We start from the raw sequence: 13,253 nt of genomic DNA on the forward strand, positions 1-13,253 counted from the left end.
TTGGACACCCCGAACTGTGAGTGTGTGGGTTTTTGTTTTTGTTTTTTTTTGGTAAAATGTGCCTAGCAGTAACTTTTAAAATGTTAAGTAAATAAAAATATTTTTAAAAGATAAATTTTCACAGCCCGTAAGAAAGTTTAAAGCGCACCATTCATGGTGCCGGACTCAGGCCATGGGATGACTGAATTTTCAGGTCTGATGTGGTCTTGACTTGAGAGAAAGTGGCGGTGTGTGGCTCCGTCTGCGGCGTCTGCGGCGTCTACGTCGTCTGCTGCGTCTGCTGCGTCTGCTGCGTCTGCTGCGTCTGCTGCCTCGGCTGCCTCGGCTGCTGCGTCTGCTGCCTCGTCTGCTGCGTTGGCTGCGTCTGCGGCGTCTGCTGCGTCGTCTGCGGCGTCTGCTGCCTCGTCTGCTGCGTCGGCTGCGTCTGCGTCTGCGTCTGCGACTGCGTCTGCGTCTGCGTCTGCGTCTGCGTCTGCTCCTCAGGTGCTGCTGCTCCTTCTGGGAGGTGCAAAGGGACCCGGCATTTCTTCCTGAAGTCTGGAGGTGTCCCGGCCCAGAAGCAGGTGGGCGGACACGCGGGGGTTGGGGTTCCGTGCGGCACACGGGTGATGTTGCTTTTCCGGGTCCTCCCGGAGTCAAGTGGCTGCTACTACGAGGGGCTCTGGGAAAGGCAGGCTAACAAGGCCACCCCTCAGGAGAACTGTTAGGGCAACTCCTCAGAGTAACAGGCACGGAGCAAAGCAGACACCCTTTGGTGTCTGATTCCAATGGGAAGGGCAGCGGCCGCGGCCAGCGTCTTTCCAGGCTGGCATTGCAGCGAACTCCTGCCCAGGCCATGGGACACGCACGCGCCCACACTCTCCAACCACAGTCCTGCAACTTTCCAGGAACACACACAAAGCGTCCCCCACGGATGTGCGGACTTTCCCATGGGTTCTGTAAGATGTGATGTCATGGCCCCAGCCTCAGTTTCCCCAGTAGTCATTTGAGCATATCCAGGATGAAATCACTCCCAATTTAAATGTAAAATTCTGCCTTTCAGTTGAGAAACAAAGCTTGTGTTAAAGGTGGAGATTTGATTGTAGGTACTGGGTTTTTAATCTTGGGTTTGGTCCGTGTTTCCTGCGGCCTGAGCATGGGGCAGTGTGTGTCTCTGAGCTGGGGTGGGTAGACTTTGTTCCCTCCCGGGCCTTGCTCCTGGGTATGGAATGCCCAGTAGGCAGTGAAAAGGGGGTCCAAGGCCCGTGCACAGGGCAGGTGCGGATTTTGCTCCAACCTCACTTCAGCACGACCAGGGGAGCAGCAGAGGGGCTGTGAAGTCCATCCTGTATCCACGTGGGGCCGGTTTCCAGCCCAGCTTGTGGCTCCTGCTCTGCCTACCTGGGGCCTGTGCCCAGCCCAGCTTGTGGCTCCTACTCTGTCCACAGCCCTGGGTCACACCCCACAGCCGGGGAGGGGATGCCTGTCCCGTTTCCACATCTCGCTCACCTGCCACGGTCACAGGCACTGGCCCAACCTCGGGGCTGCTGGTGGCCAGGATGGGATGGATGGGATATGACAAAACCCACAATCTTCAGAGACCCCTCTCAGACCCTCACAGCACCCCTGCCCCACCCGCCCCCGCCGGGAGTTGAAGGAAAGGGAGAAGAACGTGTGTGCAGTTAAAGATGAGGGGAGGTGTGGGGTGGGGGACAGTGTGGGAGCCGCGTGTGCCGCTGTGAAGGAGCGTGTCAGGAAGGCTGCCAGAGAGCCAGACCCGAGAGGGAATGAGACCCCCAGGGCTGCAGGCCGGACCCCTCTCCGGCAAGGCCTGGGGGCTGGGGCAGGGTGGGTCTCCACACTGAGGGGCAGCCGTGGGAGGGGAAGGCAGGCAGCCAGACCCGCCCCCCAGGCTCCTGCGGCGTGGACGCAGGCGAGACTCAGTCCTGGGCCAAGCTTCGTCCTGGGCTGGCTCTGCTTTAGCGCGACTCTGAATGAAACTTCATTCCTCCATTTCCGCTGGGACAGCTGTACTGCTGGTCCCTGAGCTTGCGCCAATATTCACTGGAAAAGTCGACTTTTCCAGCTCACTCTTTAATTTTGTTTGAGGCTAAAGTGCTCTAACAAGGGACCTGCAGCTGCCTTCTTGTACAACGTCTCGCTGAATCTCCATATTCTCTGGGGGCAGCCTCGCTGAAAGGAGGCTGGCTTCTCTGGATGTCTGTTCCTCACGCTGTGGGTGGGGCTGCAGAGGACGGTGGCCGGAGACGCGGCCCTTGCAGGCCGCGCACCAGGCTGCAGCTGCCTCAGAGGCTGCCATCGACCCTGCAGGCACGCCCTGCTCTCCCTGTGGCGTCGCTCCGAGCTGATGGTGGGGTGTGGCTGGGGCACCTTGCCTCAGGCTGGAGGGGGTTTATTTGCCGGCTTCCACATCATGCTCTTAGTTGCTACTGAGTGAGACAGCCCCAGTTTCTGCTCCCACAGGGTTCAGCATCCGTCTCAAAGTGTCTTTTCTGGGGTGTGAGATTCAGCCGCTCACACCAGCCAGTGCTCCCTGCTCTGCGTTGTGGTAACTTTGAGCCACAGACGCTGGTCAACAGCTTTTCCTCTAGGTGGGAATCCAGCCCTTCCCACAGAGCCCTGTGTTGTAAAGACCTTGGCTGCCTGCAGCAGGCCAGTGCCAGGCACAGCTGTGAGCCTTCAGGGAGTCCCCCGGAAACCCTGGCTGGACCCCTGGCCCTGTGGGCCGCACACAGACTGTTGTTGGAAGGCCTCAACTTGGCCTCGTCTTGGTTTTCTCCTCGGTGTACACTGGCATCTTGGTTTTCTTCTGGTGTAGACCGTCATCTTGTTTTTCTTCTTGGTGTACACCGTCATCTCAGTTTTCTTCTCCGTGTACACCAGCACCTTGGTTTTCACCAGCATTGGGTCCAGATGCCCCTTCGTCTCCCTGTTTCATTATTCATTCACTGGTTCACTCTGTAAATGTGTCACGAAGGTGTGGGCAGGAGTGGGCTTGGCTCTAGGGGCCCGGTGGAAGCTTCCCAGCCCCTAGGAGCTAAGCTGGGTGGACGGCGCCCATGTGGGGCAGTGCCTCTGGGAAGAGCCCACAGAGTCTGCTGCTGGGTCTGCTGCTGCCCTTACCCTCCTGCCTCTGCAAGCTCATTTCCTGTGTGATGTGATTTGGTCCTGTCCAGGAGCCTGGTGCACGGGGTGGAGTGGCCCATGGGTCACAGCTGCCCAGCACATGGGAAGGAGCAGCCACTGGACCCCGGGTCCCCTTCGTGGCCCCACCTCGGCGGACACTGGTGGCGGCTAAGGAAAAGTGTTCCGAGTGTGTGAGGGGAGGTGCTGAGACCAACGTCATCAATCACACACAGAAAGCAGAGCCCTGTCGGAGCCAGGGGTGAAGTCATTCTGGCTTTGTTATCCTGGGGTTCCAGCGAGCGCCACATGGGCAGAACCCATGTTGATCCTCAGGGAGGCTGCATCACCCTGACCAGTATATTTTCTGTGGCTCAGATCTGCCCTGAAAGCTGTTTCTTTTACAGTCCTTCCTGTTCGTCAGGTTTTACCTCGGTGTGGAAAGAGTGACGAATAGAAAGAAGAGGGACTGTGAGCACAGTTGCTGGGGTCGGCGAGGGTCAGAGCTGGGGGTGCTGCAGGGGCTGTGAGGGCTGGTGCTGGGGGTGCTGCAGGGGCTGTGAGGGCCGGTGCTGGGGGCGGCTGCAAGACAGAGACACAGCAGGCCTGAAGAAGGGCACCAGCGCTCACCTTTGTGTTCTGTGTGGCCGGGAAGTTCTGATTAAGATTGGATGCAGTGTAATGGATGACACGATAATGGATGATCACAGAAGCTGGTTTATGAGGCAAACTACACTTATAAAATTTGGTTTCCCACGGTTCTCGCCCAGGGAAGGGAGCCCACGCCTGCCACATAAACATCTCCCTTTCACCCCTGCTGGGCACCCAGCCGCCGGCATCAGGGCTCCAGGGAGGCTTTGCTTGCATCTGCTTGGGTGTGAGGTCCCAGGGCCTCACAGGGCTTCACAGCGGGGGCCACCTGCAGGAACCACTCTTGGAGAACAACCGTGTGATATTCTGACCAGGAGGACAGCACAGGAAGGGCCATGGGAAGGGGTTCACGTTTCAGGCATGTGAGAAAATCCCAGGCCCTGGGGTTGCATTTGCAGGCTTGGTGTGAGAGCCCTCGTGAGGGGGCTTACGCTCGCTTTCCCACCCCGTGGTGCAGTCTGACCTTGGTCCCTCGCTTTCCCACCCCGTGGTGCAATCTGACCTTGGTCCCTCGCTTTCCCACCCCGTGGTGCAATCTGACCTTGGTGCTCTACCCTGGTGTCCCTGGATTTATTTCTCATCCACATTTTGTGACAGCAATGCCTTTGAGGAGGAGGCCCAGGCCAGACATGGGTTCTGTCCCGGCTCTCCTGGGAGCCGGTGCCGTCTAAGGACAGGTGTGGGACATCACTAGCTGCATCTCTCATCCGTGGTAAAGTGGGGAGACTCTATCATCTGCGATGCCTGGCAGGAGCAGAAAACGAGCTCCTCGTGTATCTGCCAGGTGCACAGCTGGCCTTCAGTCAACATCCCCTGCTCAGCAAATTACTATTTATAAATTTAGAATATTCAGAATTCCTGAATATTCAATATGGCATTACTTGTCAGCACTGAAATTTCTAATGGAAGAAATTCTTTTCCTGCTCAGAATGTACTTTAAAAATCTGGCTGTACTCAAATGTCATCTGCAAAGTGGTTGTGTGGCCTGGAGGCCTTGCAGTCGACAAAGTGGCCACAGACAGGGAGCCGAGGGCATCTGGGGTGGCCACAAGCCTCTCTCACGGGGCCCTGTGTCCTGTGGGGACAGTGAACCCCAGTGGTCCCTCAGCTCAGCCCGCCTGGGAGCAGCCACAGCGGGGCCTGTGAGGAGGGTGGTGCAGCTGTGGGGCCATCCTGACACCTGGCCATTCGTTGGAGGGCCGTTTGCTCCCGGGAAGTGATTAGTGGAGATCGCCAGGGCCTCTGTGAGCTCTCGGGAGCGTTTTGCGGACACAGAGCCGAGTTGCCAAGGGCAGCTCTGCTGTTGACAGGCTGCTGTCCTTCTATGTCTGGGGACGGTCACAGAGCATTTTCCGGGGGAGTGTGGTTCTGTGTGCAGGCGCCGCCCCGGAAAGGTCCCCGCAGCAGCGTTTGACCAAGGGCGAGGCCCAGGAACTGCTTGGGACGCTGCGTGCATGCACAGCCAGGCTGCACCCCATGAGCAGAAGGTGTTTAACACTCGACACAGAAATAATAGTGTTCACACACACATTTTATCACAATGCTTAATAGCCGTATCAAGAATCAGGAGAAAACAATGCATCCTTTTATAGCATTTTAAGTTAAAAAAACAAAACCAGTGAGAGAGGAGAAAGCTGCCCTGCCAAGAACCGTTCCTGTCTCCCCGGCCGTCAGCACTATTTATGACAGTACCCGCTGGTCGTCGCAGTTATTATTATTGTTGTAAATGCTCCTAGAAGTGGGCTGTCCCTCCCCAGCAGACAGACCTCCCTCTCAGCCGGCCTCTCCTGGTGAGCTTAATTGAATGTCCTGATGCATAGGAGGAGGGTTAATGGCATAACTCAGTCACACAATATCTTGGATTACAGACAGCCAGCAAGCAAAGGCCCAGCAGCATGGCAACGGGGCCGGCACCGTGGGAACAGGCGGGCGGACAATGATGGGATTGACAGTGTGCATGGAAAGGCCACCTTTGGGAGAAACCGTATCTCCCAGCATGCTGGGGAAAGTGAGAAATAGTGGCAGATGCTGCTGGACTGCAGCAACAGATGCTTCTGGCCGGGCCCGCCAGCCAACCAGATCACACGTCGCTAAGTAGGGAGCACTGCTTCCCCGCCCCCGCTCTTTGTCGGAGGGAGGCAGCAAATACAAATATTGCAGAGGAATTAAAAACAGCAGATGGTGGCAGCAGGGCTTGATGAGGTCAGGGTTAGGCACAGGCATACATTTGGTGGTGGCATTAATCACCTTCCTCTGGGAGTGGAGAGCTCAGGCCTCCAGCACAGCTCGGAGCTGACCGCCTTCCTGTGCTTCACTCCACCCTCCCCGAAGCCTGCCCTGCTGCCTGCCGCCCTCTCGAAGCAGACTGACCCCACAGATCAGCTTTTAGATGTCTCATTCGATTTAGCAGAGTTTAAAGAGAACATATGTTGAATATTTTGTTAATTCAATTTGTGTTTAAATAATTGATGTCGGCCAATTCCAAATGTGGGATTCTAAAGGGCTCATATGCTGGTTTGATGCATTATCTATCATCCCATTGTGCCAGGTCGGTTGTTTTCATTCTAAGACAAACGCTCACCCTCTCTTTATTATGAGCTCAGGCGGCACGCAGTTTAGAGTGTCCGTCATCACAAGTGTCCAGAAGGAGGTTCTTGCAAATCTCAGACTCCTCAGCGGAAGGTCAGCGGGCAGAGGAGAGACCCGATTCCCCGTGACCTCTGCGGGTGGAAATTCCACTCTGGCAGCTTTCTCGGGAGGACGTTCTGGTTTCACTGAAAGGAGTATGACTCTGGGGAGGGAGAATGTAGCTTGGTGTGTGCTTGCATGTGGAGGGACTGGCGTCTGCCGTGCATATATGTGAGCACGTCTTTGTGTACTTGTGTGCTGACTGAAGGTGCTGTGTGTATGTGTGGGGGGGTATGTGTGAATAGGTGTAGGCATCCCTTAATAGCATACCTTAAGAAAAATAAAACCTGTGGGTCCTTTGGGAGGCTGAGGCGGGCGGATCATGAGGTCAGGAAATCGAGACCATCCTGGCTAACATGGTGAAACCCGTCTCTACTAAAAATACAAAAATTAGCCAGGCATAGTGGTGGGGACCTGTAGTCCCAGCTACTCGGGAGGCTGAGGCAGGAGAATGGCGTGAACCTGAGAGGTGGAGCTTGCAGTGACCCATGACTGCGTCACTGCACTCCAGCCTGGGGGACAGAGTGAGACTCCGTCTCAAAAAAAAAAAAAAAAAAAAAAAAGAGAAAACCTGTGTTCTACATGCTTTCAGAAATGAATCCAAAGATTCTTTAAGGGTTATCACATTTATGGCCTCACAATAGTAGGATTTCTTACAATGTTTGTGTTTTAATACCTTAAGCCATACCTGCGTCTTTCCCCAGGCTCAGAGATGGCTTCCTGGCTGCACAGAGGAGCCTCTCGGGGCAGACCTGTGGGCTGTGAGGGGCTTTGCCTGTTGGGCCCTCTGTAGGCCTGGATCCTGCCCCAGGCACCTCATACTCAAAGGTCTCTGTTGGGGCCATTATGACCTGCGAGGCTACAGCAAGGGGCAAGTGTGAAGAATTCCAAGTCTTTGACCTTAAGGAAAATGTTTCTCTCCTTGAGGCAGAAAGGAATCTAAATGTTATTTTTATGCTTACGGACACAGTTTGTTCCAATTCAAAAGTAATTGCTGCTCATTCTAGACAATCTAGAGAAGAAACAAGTAGAAAAAGAAAATCATTTGTGTCTCGCCAGCATAGGCAGCACTGGCCACGTGGTATTCCTTCCTTTCCCTAGCGTAGCATCCACTGTCTGTGTTTAGAGTTAGGCTCACAGTTGTCACTGGTGTTTCTTCCTCCCTTTCCCATGTGTGGCATCCACTGTCTATGAGTTAGGGTCACAGCTGTCACTTTACGCCTTGATTCATTCGCTTCACATTATTATGTGTGCATGTCTCTGCCTTTGTCTTGTGTACATAATACTCTACTGACTTGATATATTCTGGTATTTAACATTTTCTTCCTTTTAATACTTATTTGAATATTTGAAATGGTAAAATTCTTTGCTTTCACAGATAATTCTGGGATAAACTTGCTTTAAAGATATTTTCTTTTTCTGGCCGAGCACAGTGGCTCACACCTGTAATCCCAGCACTTTGGGATGGTGGCGGCGCCCGCAGTCCCAGCTACTTGGGAGGCTGAGGCAGGAGAATGGTGTGAACCCGGGAGGCGGAGCTTGCAGTGAGCCAAGATTGCACCACTGCACTCCAGCCTGGGCAACAGAGCGAGACTCCATCTCAAAAAAACAAAAACAAAAACATAACATAACAAAACAAAACAAAAAAAACAGGATATTTTCTTTTTCTAGAGCTAAATTAACTTCTTTGGGCTAACTTTTCAGGAGTAGAATAATGGGACACATGTAAAAACAGGAAACAAGGCCAGGCACAGTGTTTCATGCCTGTAATCCCAGCAGTTTGGGAGGCTAAGGCAGGTGAACTGCCTGAGTTCAGGAGTTCAAGACCAGCCTTGGCAACATGGTGAAACCCCATCTCTACAAAAACTAAAAAAACTTAACTGGGAGTGATGTCGCATACCTGCAATCCCAGCTACTTGGGAGGCTGAGGCAGGAGGATCACTTGAAGGTGGAGGTTGCAGTGAGCCAAAATAACACATATTCATTGTAGATAAATTGGAAAGAGAGGTTGTAGCTAGCTGAAAAAAAGAAGAAAGAAAAAACGAACAGAGCCACTGTTAATATGTAATGTGCATCCCTAAAGTTTTCGTCTCTTTGCCTATATTACATACATCTTTCTCAAACCTGGGGTCCTTCAGTTCTGTAAGTAGCTTTTCTTTAATTGTGGGGAAAAACCAAGTAGTATAAAGCTCAGTCTCCTCAAAATTCCCATGCGTGTGGTGTGATACTGTCAGCTGCACACTCATTGCCGTGCAATGCAACTAGTTTTCTAACTTACGATGTTGTGAGCATCTTCCTGTGTCATTAAATATTCTTTAAAACATGATTTTTTAATGTCTAGAAAGTGTTCAGTTATACAGATGTTCTAAAATTTACTTGACTAACCCCCTTTCATTGGTCATTATTGTTGCATCTATTTATTACTCCTATGAAAGTAATAGGAGTTATAAATTATAAATTAAAGTTGTGTTGAATATGCTCGTATAAAAATGGTTCCATAAACTTCTAATTATTTCTTTAAGATCAATTTTGGGAAACAGAATTACTGGTTAAAATGTACAAACCTTTGAAAAGTTCTCAATTATATGCTACATTGTCCTCCCAAGATCTGAACATGTGTGTGTAACCCCAGTAGTTTATGACAATCAGTTTCCTGTGTCCTTGCTAACTCTAAATACAGATACCAAATAAACATTATAGAATATTTATAAATATATTTACTATAGTATTTATCATATTAATAATAAATATACATGCTAAAAAGTTTGCAAATTTGGTACCATTTACAATTTTAATTACTTGTGAAGTTAACCTATAAAAATATGTTCATGGTTCACTTGCATTTCCTCTTGGTGAACTGGTTATTCTAGAACCCTCTTCAGATGCTTCATACTTAGGGATGAGCTACTTCCTGAAAGTGTGGCCCCATTTTTTTTCTGACGTGGGATCTGCAGAAGATTTGGGGAAACCAGGTAGATTTGGGGAAACCAGGTTTACTTGGCCTGCGTCCCTGTGTCCCTGAGTTCAGGTAGAATTGTGCTGTTTTAACTGGGTCTGGAATCTTGCAGTCTCTCCAAAACCACAGGGCCCCTTCCCCATGGACAACAGGTTGAGTGGTGTTTTCTCTCCTCTCTGTGTATTACAGGACATGGGGGTCTGCTGGGGAGTTCTTAGGAAGGAGCTAGCACTCCCCAGGCCCCTCAGCCCTTCCGAATTCTTCTGGGGCTGGAGTATCCCACTGATCAATAGTTCAGTCTTTCCAAACTGAGGTCTGGTGGGACCTGAGTTCCGGGTTTGGGGGGCTCTACTTCTGCCAAGCTCGGCAAGCATGCAGGGAGCAGGGATGCTGCTTTTTGAAGAGATGTGTGTCACCCACCCCACTGACACCCGTGTGGGCTCAAGTCTGGGCACTCTTGCCGTGGTTTCTGGGACAAGGCAGCAGGCAGTGCATGGCCACTGGAGGTGTGGCCGCTGGAGGCGTGGTCGCTGGGGATGTGGCATTTCCAGTAGGATGTCTCCTTGTGGGCTTTGTTGGTTTTGTGAGACTCTTAAAACTGGGCAAAATGGTGGGTGTTGGTGAATTTTTCTAGGTAGATGGCCAGTTTCTTTCACTGGCTTGTCAAAGGAGTCCATGGCTCTGAGACAGAGATGTCAGAGACATTTGAGATGGAAGCTAGCCAGCAACGAACCTGACTGCAGATGATAGTTTGAAATTTCTTCTACACATAATCGTTAGTGTCTACGGGGTGTTCTGTTGGTACAGATTCTAAGTTTATGTAACCAGCCCCCTTTTGTTGGACATTTATGTTCTAGCTATATTTTGTTATAAATATATATTTTTATGACTGAGTTATTGTTCTGATGCCTAGCGTTTTACAGCCTTGGTTTCTTCTGACGTCTAACAGGAGTCTTTGCAGTTGAGCCCATTTTTTATACTTCCGAGGCCTGGGAGCAGTGGCCGGTGCACGCCCCCAACACTCACTCCTAGTTTAGTTTTCGAGGCCACTCTGGGCATTGAGGCTGATGAAACCACACAGGCATACTCACGGGATCTCTAGAAAACACATTTCAAGCCTCCCAAAGCGTCGATATTTTAGCTTAGAAGAAAGCGATGCTCTGAACTGATCATGCCGTGTTAGTGGCGCTGCACCTGCCTTTCTTCTTCCTGGGGGAGTCTGGCCCCCGACCTCCCTCGGAACAGTGTCCTGCACAGAAGTTGACAAGGAGGTTCTTTCTTCCACAGTGGGCTGGTGCAGGCATCACCGTGAAGCAGGGGGAAGACTCACGGGGGGCTCTGCTGGAGACCCCCAGACATCAGGCTTCTCGCTCCGCCGCTGTTCAGGTCCTGTGAGCCAGATGCCATGTCAGCCCCGGGACCCCGACAGCACGGCCTCACCCCGGGGAGAGGCTGGGGCAGAGACTCACACAATCCCCTCCCCACCAGGGTTTGGCTTTTCTGAGTGCCAAGAGGGTCAGGCTCGTGGTCACTAGAAGCTGTACTTGAGCCCTGAACCGAGTCTGAGGACGGCCGAGGCCATAGAGTATTTCCCCTGAGAAAGGAGCGTTTGAGCAGACACCTGGAGAAGCCGCAGGGGCTGGCCAGACGGGGCCGAGGAGCAAGACCCTCCTCGGGAGAGGGGTCGATACGTACAGAGACCCCAAGGCACCTGGCAGCCAGGGCCCGGTGTGCTGTCCACGGGTCTCTCCTGTTTGCGATGGCCGGAAAGCCACAGTCCCCCAACCTGCCTCTGGGCAGCATAGTGCTCCCTCGAGTGGGGACCCGGGGCCGACTGCATCTCCACGGAGCACGGCAGTGGCAGTCCCTCGAGGGGGGACCTGGGGTCGACTGCATCTCCACGGAGCACGGCAGTGGCAGTCCCTCGAGTGGGGACCTGGGGCCGACTGCATCTCCACGGAGCACGGCAGTGGCAGTCCCTCGAGTGGGGACCTGGGGCCGACTGCATCTCCACGGAGCACGGCAGTGGCAGTCCCTTTCTGCAGCTGCTCCTGACTGAGGACTTGAGGCCCCGGGATGGGGTGTCAGGACCCGCTGGAGCCTGCGGGCTGTTTTGTTTTCAAGAACACAAAAGAGAGTTCCTGACTCCTGCCCTGAGCTCCAGCCCCTTCAGGCTGTGCGAGGCCCCCCACGTGCAGATCGGCCCTGGGGCTCCTTTCCATCCCTCTGCACAGGCCCCTTCTGAGGAAGCCGCGGAGTTGCTGGGCTGCGTTTCTCCCCGGACAGGCTCCGCGGGGAGTTACTCTTTCTGCGAGCCCCACTGGACCAGGTGCTCCTTTGCCCAGCCTGGCACCCGGCTCCTGCGCTTCTGGAAGCCTGGAGGCTGGGAGGACGGCACAGAGCGCGTGTGGGATCCAACGAGACTGTCTTTCGCAGTGAGGGAGACGCAGTCGTCTAAACTGAAAGTTCCCCCTGCCGCCCGGGTTCACCAGGTCTTGCTTCAGCAGCACAGGTTGTGTTGAGGCGGCGTTGACTCTGCGGGGAGGGGTGAGTTTCTAAGGCATACAAGCTAGTTTCAGATGCCGGCCGGCTCTGCTGTTCCTGCTTAGTTGATCTCTGAAAGTCACTCTCCAAATCTTTGTTCCTCTTACTCTTGGATTTGTTTTGTGTTTTCCATGTACTGTGTTGAGTAGATGGGAAAGGAGTGTGTGCGCATATTTGGATCAGCAGCTCTCAGCTGCTCTCTTTCCTGTGGCCTCGAGAGTCCTGGGACCCCGGGGTCTTTGGGGGACCTGGTATTTGAGTGCTGCAGCTTCTCGAGACCTTGCTGGGCCTGCCTGTGTCTCCCCAGCTGTCCTGGTGGCCAGTGCTCACGCCAGGTGCCCTGGCTAGCTGCTCCTACCTCTTCTGTCTTGGTTGATTTTTGGGTGAAGTAAAAAGGAACTGAAGAGTTTTCTTTCCATTGACTCTGGCTAATGATGCATCACCTGCTCCCTTGGCTGTGGGGGAGCGGTGCAAAGGTGTCAGAGGAGGAAGGGGCCTGGATGCTGGAGGGGGGTGGCAGGAAACAGGGAGGGGGGCAGGTCTCAGAGGGGAATGCGGAACTCAGTTTCTGGAGGAGGAACCCCCCAGCGACCCCTTCCCCGGTTCTTGTTCACAGCCACGGGCCCCCAGCCTTCCTGAGCTGGCTCTGCAGGCCCCAGCTTCCTGGTGCGGCTCTGAGTTCAGTTTATCTGGAAAGTGAGTGGTTGACCTCCGACCTGGGCCTCCATCTGGGGAACGTGGTCACGTGGAGATGCTCTGGGGCGGGGGTGGGGGGGAAGAGTCGCTTCCCAGATGTGATTTTAAGGATCATCGTGAGAAACTAACGGTGGCAAAGTGACCACTTTTCTGCGGTTGTAAACTGACAAATGGAAAACAGTCATCCCTTGATTATCTATGTAAATCATCAGGTTTTATTTCTCTGAGTGCAATAGGAAGTTTCTTTGTTTTACTTTTCCCTGTCAAGGAGCCAATTAAATCAGACTTCCCTGTGCAGGCAGGTCCAGCTGTCAGGGACTTGCTCCATCAGCCCCTGTCATCCATGAATGGGAAATTAATCAGCGCCGTTTGGGAGAAAACTCCCACTCAACACCACGGCCTTTCTTTCCTCCCTGATTGTGATTTCATACCTTTTATGTAAAGCAGACTTCAGAGCCTCCACCTATTTAAGGAATTTTTCAATTAACATTTCTTTTCCTCAAGAGAGACCAGAGCCTTTGGTTCTCCACAAAGGCTGGCTTTACTTTTCCTATCACAAATGTGCCCAGGTCAGTCCCCGCAGGCTGAGGGCCTA

This window comes from Papio anubis, chromosome 6, assembly GCF_008728515.1.
Source record: "Papio anubis isolate 15944 chromosome 6, Panubis1.0, whole genome shotgun sequence".
Classification (NCBI taxonomy): Eukaryota; Metazoa; Chordata; class Mammalia; order Primates; family Cercopithecidae; genus Papio; species Papio anubis.